Here is an 8,618-nt window from a genome sequence, read left to right as displayed (position 1 = left end):
ATGTGGCCATGATATGTCTTAAACTCAAATGGTAAGTTCATAAGTGTTTGGACTTGAAATTTAAGAGCAAATTGTAATAATTTGCTTGGACAGCAGCAGTAATGTGAATTTAGAAAATCAATATAAATTGTTGGTGTGGAATTATAGGCTGAATAAAATATGTAATCAAAGCTTAGTTGGTCTAATTTCTTATATAAGAGACCGTGGAAGCAAAGAAATTTCCTATAAAGAGATATTTAAAGTTGTGTGATACAAAGGTCGAATGACTCAAATCCCTGTTCTGTCTTTGGAAAATCATTATAATTTGTACAAAAATGGTTATAAGATAATATTTATATTCTTAGACTCCTTAATGAGTCTAATTTCAAATGAAATCAAATAGAACACATTATGAATTCTGTACAATGAAAAATTTGATTCGTAGTGAAGAGTGGTCAGATTAGTCAAACAGTGAAACAGGGGAAACTTTAAGAAAAATCTGGTATTGATTGGCCAAACCTAAAATTCTGAAAATTTTATGGATGGAAGATATATGAGTCTATATTCAGGGAAAATTAATGGCAATTGATTTTGAGTTTTTTAACTCCAGTTATAAATAAGTTAGTGACTATTGCTCAGGAAAACAGCTTGTGGTGAATATGTGAATTTGTTGTAAACATTGATCAAACTATTTAAGTTGCTTATAAGCTATGGCTAAAATTGATGTACAAGATAAATATATATATGTGTGATATGTGTATGTGGTAAAGCCGAATGGCTAATGTGAAATATATATAAGATATGTATATGTGGTAAAGCCGAATGGCTAATGTGAAATATATGTGTGATATGTATATGTGGTAAAGCCGAATGGCTAATGTGAAATATATGTGTGATATGTATATGTGGTAAAGCCGAATGGCTAATGTGAAATATATATAAGATATGTATATGTGGTAAAGCCGAATGGCTAATGTGAAATATATGTGTGATATGTAGATGTGGTAAAGCTGAATGGCTAATGTGAAATATGTATGAGATATGTATATGTCGTAAAGCCGAATGGCGAATGTGAAATATGTATGAGATAAGAATATGTGGTAAAGCCGAATGGCTAATGTGAGTGTTGTAACATGCGATTAAATGTACATGAAACTTGAGATTATGTTCGGTAAGACCCGATGACTACGTGTGGAGATTATGTCCGTAAGACTTCGTAATAAGAATTGCTTATAAATATACTCAATGCGAAAGGTTAAACAGCTTATGTACTCCAAGTTTATATATGATGCATACGAGAGCAATCTATGGGACTATTCCTATGATTATGTGACATCGGATTAGTGTGAGAGGTTATGTGAAATCATACGATATATCTATGTCACATGAGCTCACTTTTATGTGAGAGTTTATCCGCCTATTGTATATGATGAGATGTGCATATTCGGTAAAGGGATGGTATGCCCAAGGAAGAGTGAAATAAAAATACGAACAACTATGTTATAATTTGATTGTTATCTGTTGACACTGCTTAAAACTTACTAAGCATTGTAATGCTTACTCTGCTTACTCTGCTTCCTCCGCCTTATAGGTCTCATTGCGAAGATACAGTGCTCGGGATCGTCAAGAACTAGTCACACTATCACTATCCACCGCTTGTTACCGCTATGTTTAGAACTATTTTATGGCATGTATAGAATAGACTAGTGGCGGAAGAATATTTTTGGTTAATGTATATAAGCTATGCGAAAATGGCATCTTTTTAATGTTTACTTAGTGAAGTTTAAATTTTACCTTTGGCTGTGCTTAGTACTTATTTAAATGAACGATCTTTAATTCAAGAAAAAGTTCGAAATTTTACTGTTCTGACGTGAGTTACAAGTCCGGTAATGCCCCTTACCTATTATGGCGACGGTTACGGGATAGAGGTGTTACAATCTCCATGGAGAAACTGTTCCGATTTGGTAGAAAAGGAAAATTGAGTCCGAGATTCATCGGACCATATGAAATCATTGAGCAAGTTGGGTCGGTTGCTTATAGACTGAGGCTACCATCTGAGTTGGAAAAGATACAAAATGTATTTCATGTATTGATGCTTCGACGGTACAGATCTGATCCGTCCCATGTGATATCCCCTTCTGAAATTGAGATTCAACCTAATATGACTTACAAAGAAAAACCGATCCGTATTTTAGCTCAAGAGGTTAGAAAATTGCGAAAAAAAATTCCTCTAGTTTAACTGTAAGATTTTCGGGGACGAAAATTTCAATAAGACAACAATATTTTTAATTTCATGACACAACAATATCCGAATCTGTTTAACGGTAAGATTTTCGGGGACGAAAATTTCATAAACTGTAATTTATACATATTTTTACCCCATGTTTAACACATTTTATGGATGATTTCCCATTAGAATTTGTGAATTTGATGCTCCTAATGCTTTAATTTCATGTTTTATACTTAGAAGAGCATAAGAGAGCAAAAGGAACGAGAAACTGGCCAAAAACGGAGAAAATGGGCCAAAGTACGAAATCAACATGGCCTGGACCTCCTCACATAGGCGTGACCACACTACAGTGTCAATTTAGCGTGCTCGAGCACACTGAAGTAATCGCACACACGCGTGTCCCTGCCGAGCCCAAGTTGAGTCCAATTCGAAAAAGGCTAATTTTGAGGGCTCTTAGGCATTCCAAAGCCTATAAATACACCCTAGAGGAGGAAGAAAGGGGACACACAGAACAGGGGGTAAGGAATTACTCCAAAAAAGCCAATTGATCCATCTCAGAAGCCGGATTTATCATCAAGACTAAAGATCTCTCTTCAATTTCCCCTTCAGGAGTTTTAGGTTTTCTTTATGTTTTGTATTCTTTATTATTCTGAGATGTTTTCTTATTTAGTTATGAACTAAATCCCCTAAATACCTAAGGGGAATGAAACCTAAGATGAATCTTGTTATTATTTTTTGAATTGTAAGATAAATATTTAACTTGTTCTTAATTATGTGTTCTTAATTCTTGTTTTGATATCCTAAGATACTGATTCCAAATAAGCTCTTATTCAGAGGAGGAATAGACCCTGTCTAAGAGTACATTTGTCATAATTAAATAGAGTTGATTGCGTGCCTAGACATAGGGTGACAAGATTTTGCCGGATTAGGGTGAAACCTAATAAGGGGATCCATAGATCGAGTTAATGCAACCCTAGGTGTTAATTAGAGAAATGTCTCAATTATTCAATATAGGGATTAGACATTATTAGTCTTGAATAGGGATAATAACATAACTTAGGGATCTCTATAGAACAAGTTAAATGAATAAATCATCCGATTCGAAGCCAGAATAACTAGTACAGTCTAGGTGGATTTTTCCTTAGGTTTTGCCTTAATTCAATCGATTTTTGCAAAAGCAATTCCCCAATTCTATTCTCTGTGAATTCTTAGTTTAGATAATTAGTTAGTTAAAAGAAAACCTCTTTATTCTTAGGCTAGATAATAAAAAGATAGTCATTACTAGTACTTTTAGTTCCTTTGGGTTCAACAATCCGGTCTTGCTAAAACTATACTACTGTTCGATAGGTACACTTGCCTACATGGCGATAATAGTTAGTTTCAAGAACGATTAATTATAAATATTTAAAACATATCATGAAACCACACGATCAAGTTTTTGGTGCCGTTACCGGGGAGCTGAAATATTAGGAACACTCAATTTTTATTACTTTAGCGATTTATTTTTCTTGCGATCTAATTTTATTTTTAATTTTATTCTAATTTACTAATTTTGTTTTTCTTTCTTCTGGTAGGTTTTTCATAGTTTATGACTAGAAGAAACCGTTAGGACCACTACTTTTTGACGAAGAAATTGATCCCACAATTCGCAGAAACGAAAGAGAAATAAGGCGAAGCCTAAGATACACAGAGAACGAACAAGAAGACGATACTCAACCCCCAACCGAAGAGATGGCTGAAAACCAAGACAATCAGCTACCTCCTACAATTGCGGCTAATCAAAATCCTGCTCCACGCACAATGTATGATTATGCTAAACCTTCTTTAACAGGAACTGAATCAAGCATAGTTAGACCTGCTATAGCTACAAATACTTTTGAACTGAAACCTAACACAATTAAAATGATACAACAGTTTTCCAATTTGATGGTTTGCAGGATGAAGATCCCAACGCTCACTTAGCAAACTTTTTGGAACTATGGGATACATTTAAAATTAATGGCGTTTCTGACGATGCTATTCGTCTTTGGTTATTCCCTTTCTCATTAAGGAACAAAGCTAAACAGTGGTTGAACTCGTTACCACGAGGGTCAATTACTACTTGGGAACAAATGACCGAAAAATTTTTACTAAAATATTCTTCGCCGACCAAAACGGCTAAATTACGTAATGATGTCTCTTCTTTTGTGCAGATGGATTTAGAAAAACTCTACGATGCATGGGAGAGATACAAGGACCTTTTGAGAAGGTGCCCTCACCATGGGTTACCGCTTTGGCTCCAAGTTCAAACATTCCATAATGGCCTGAATCCTCTGACTCGACAAATGGTTGACACAGCTGCTGGCAGAACCATCAATAATAAAACACCTGAAGATGCTTATGAGTTCATAGAGAAGATCTCATTAAATAACTATCAGTGGCAAGTCATGAGGACAAAGCCAATGAAAACAGCCAGTGTTTATAACATCGATTCGGTCACCATGCTCTCTAATCAGGTAGAACTTTTAAATAAGAAAATTGATGGTTTTCTTAGTTCTTCATAGGTTCACCCAGTAATGCAGTGCGAAGCAAGTGGAGGTGGAACAAGCCACTCCGAATGCCAACCTTATAGCCATAACATGGATAACGAACAATTAAATTACATGGGTAATAATCCTCGACCTCAAAACAATCCATATAGTAACACTTATAATGCAGGTTGGAGGTACCACCCAAATTTCACATGGGAAGGCCAAGGAAATCAGTGACCACCTCCGGGCTACAAATAGCCACCCTATCAACTGGAAAAGAAACTGAACCTTGAAGAGATGGTTACAAAGTTTATCTCGGTATCAAAAAATCATTTTTAGAACACCGAAACGGCACTTAAAAATCAACAAGAGTCAATCCAAGGGCTCGAAACTCAGATAGGTCAGCTTTCTAAACTAATCTCCGAACGACCACAAGATAGCTTGCCAAGTAATACTGAACCTAACCCAAAGGAACAGCTTAACAAGATTAATGTTCAAAATGAAGAAGGATTTGTTGACCCTGAGCCAGAATCGAGGTAAGAAACGGTGGTAAGCAAAGGTAAAGGTGAGGTAGATTATAATAAAAACAAACCAGTGACTGTCGAATATAAACCTCGTGTGCCATACCACAACGCGACAAGGAAAGACCGCTCAGATGAACAATTTGATAAATTCTTTAAACTTCTAAAAAAATTACATATTAACTTACCGTTTATTGAAGCTCTATCGCAGATGCCAAACGCAATGAAATTTTTAAATGAGTTTTTAGCAAATAAGCGAAAGTTGGATGAGGCATTGCATGTGGAGCTAAACGCAGTTTGCTCAGCTATTCTCCAGAATAAACTACCCAACAAACTAAAAGATCCAGGGAGTTTTACGATTCCTTGCTTAATTGGTAGTTTAGTTGTTAATAATGCATTAGCTGATTTAGGGGCTAGTATCAACGTCATGCCATACAAAATGTTTAAGCAACTAGGTCTTGGGAAACCCAAACAAACTAGGATGAGCATTCAGTTAGCAGATAAAACTGTAAGATTCCCTAGGGGTATTATTGAAGCTGTGTTAGTTAAAACCGATATATTTATATTTCCCATCGACTTCATTGTTCTAAACATAAAAGAGGATAGCGATACTTTTTTAATTCGAGGAAGGCCCTTTTTAGCAACTGCCAAAATAATCATTGATGTTGGCACAGGTGAACTCACACTCCAGGTGGGAGACGGAAACAATCACCCTTCAAGCTCGCAATTCTGGCAACACATCGGAAATTGAAGGTGATCATTTATCCCACTCTACTAAAACTGACAATATGATGCAACCTACTTTGCAGGAAATGAGTCTGAAGGAAGCATATGAATCATTTTCAAGCAATAGTAGAGGACCTACTCATAAAGAACGAAGACTGCAAATAGAGGAACTAGATGAATGTCGAACACATAAATCGAGAACACACGATAAACCAAAACTATGCCAGAACGAGCTCGATACCTTTCAAAATCAACTTAAGATTGGCGATAAAGTCTTATTGGATGCCACAAATCCTCACATTTTCACTGCCAGACCGAATGAAGAAATCCCTCTAACGGTACTTAGTATTTTTCCATTCGGTACAGTTGGGGTAAGTCACCCCAAGTTCGGCACTTTTAGGGTAAACAACACCCATTTAAAACCTTATTTTTATGAGATTGATAGCAGTAATGAGGAGTACAAACTCCTCAAACCACCATGACCATTCAATGGAGAGGTAAGTCGAGCTTAGACTATAAATAAGCGCTTCTCGGGAGGCAACCCGAGCACTAACAATATTAATTTCTTTAAATTTTAGTATTTAACATCTAAGTTACTAATAGATATCTTGAAGACAGGTTTTTCCGCAAAGACACGGCCAAGCACATGGGCATGCTTAGGGTCGTGTGAAAATAGGGCAAAAGATTTCCCCAACATGGGCTATGATAAAACGTCGCTGTCGTGCGACATGGCCATGGTTGAACCTAACAAAACAACACGGGCGTTTGACACGCCCGTGTGGAAGACCCGTGGTTGAAACTGAGAAACTAGCACGGGCGTTCGACACGCCCGTGTCCCGTACCCGTGGTCGAACCTATTAAATTAACACGGGCATGGGAGAAGAGAATGAAGCTAGACACGATCATTCGACACGGCCATGTGATCCCACACGCCCAAGGTACACGGGCATGGGACGAATTTCAAATGCAAAACACACGGGCAAAAATTGGGGAACACGGGCGTATTCACTGGCCGTGTGGCCCAAAATCTATAAACACCCTACACTATTCACTTTCTTCCCCAATCAAAAACCTTAACCGTAGCCGCTGCAAGTCCACACGGCCTCCCTACCATGCCCGTGCGCCGCCTCCAACTCTATTTTCGACGCCCAATCTCTTTCCTTTAGCATTTGTTTACTCTTTTCTCTTTTATTTCTCTGATTTATAATGCTATTTATCATAGTAATCTATATTTTTCATGTTATTTCCATCTTTCTATCACACAAATTTCATTTATAAAACAAGTTATCATCTTTCTCATGTTTAAAATCTTACTCATTACATGATTCCTTCACTCCATTTAACTAGTTAGAAGTGAATATTCATGGCTAGGATTGTTGAAATAATCATGCATTTTGTGTTGACATTTCTTTTCATAGTATGTTGCATCCCATTCTTTGTCATTTTTACTTATATCACCATGCTAATGCCACAAAAATAGGTCATTGAACTTATTGTTTAAATTAAATTTAGTAGTTGTGCCTGAACATATTTATGTATTTTCCTTTTCGAATTTAGTCGCAAATTATTATTATTATTATTTCTTGTCTACTCACCAAAGACGAATTGATGTTTCCACTTGCAGGTATACAATGTCGTCTTCACGAGGAAAGAAAACAGCAGTACCTACTTCAAAAAAGAGGAAAGGGGCGTCATCTCGCGGGTCCAACCGCAAAAATTCGTCACCCTCTCCTACAGTTCCCCCGTGGGCCCCAGGAGGAACTTTTCCAAATACTTCGGACCCGACCTTTAATTGCATGCCGCTGCATCGACTGGGCTACAATAGAACAAGTTCAGTTGGCTGATACGATCTGGGCCCTCCCAACCACCGACCCTTGGGAGCTGTTCTTTGGGATCATCGAGCTAACATACCTTGAGCTCATGATAGAACTGTGCTCAATGTTCCATCTTCAGACTATAATGACAAACTACGATGATCTCGGCACGGTCCAATTTCGCCTAGGTGGATTAATCTACCAGCTAAGCTTCCCAGAGTTCGATGCTACACTGGGTTTATATACGGAGAAGTTCAAGGAGGAGAATGAACTACATGCTCTCACTCGCAACATACACTTCTCTCCCTCGAAGTGCTGGCACACTTTGGCCCCTAGCGCAGCCTCCTACAATCCTAGCTGCTCCAAGGCATCAGTTCTCCCACCTTCCCTGAGTTACCTACACGTCATTTTGGCTCACACGATTGCAAGAAGGTGAGAGAGCACTGGCATCATCAATACTCACGACGGCTACTTTTTATGGTTTATGTCATACGGACACGTCATCAACCTTGCCTATTTTATCGCCCTCACAATTTAGCACCAGACGGAGCGGCATAGGAAGGGGGTCATCTCCATTGGCCCCTATGTGATGCGATTGGCTCGACACTTCGGGCTCCTTGACATCACGGCCCAAGAATCATCCTTGACCTTCATTGGACAGATGTCTCCACAAGGCATCTCGAGCATGCTTAGCATGAGGATAATCGAGAGGCACCGAAGAACCTACCCTCCTCAATATCGTCTCACCCAATCTACCGAGGAGGAGGCCTATAAGGACATTCCTGATGATGTCCCTCCGCAACATGAGGACCCACCATCCCAGCCACCACCACCCTCT

At 38.2% G+C, this 8,618-nt stretch overlaps 1 non-coding gene across 1 annotated transcript; it reads right to left on the bottom strand.

Moving 5' to 3' along the window:
* Window positions 1-4,368: 4,368 nt before the first annotated feature.
* LOC128292431 (small nucleolar RNA R71) lies at window positions 4,369-4,475 on the bottom strand. Its single transcript, XR_008282416.1, has one exon. It is a non-coding gene; the product is annotated as a small nucleolar RNA R71 (small nucleolar RNA).
* Between the last annotated feature and the right edge of the window lie 4,143 nt (window positions 4,476-8,618).

The sequence above is a fragment of the Gossypium arboreum genome, chromosome 4 (genome assembly GCF_025698485.1).
Source record: "Gossypium arboreum isolate Shixiya-1 chromosome 4, ASM2569848v2, whole genome shotgun sequence".
NCBI classification, from domain to species: domain Eukaryota; kingdom Viridiplantae; phylum Streptophyta; class Magnoliopsida; order Malvales; family Malvaceae; genus Gossypium; species Gossypium arboreum.
The sequence above is the reverse complement of the archived record's forward strand: the minus strand, read 5'-3'. Positions and strand labels throughout refer to the sequence as shown.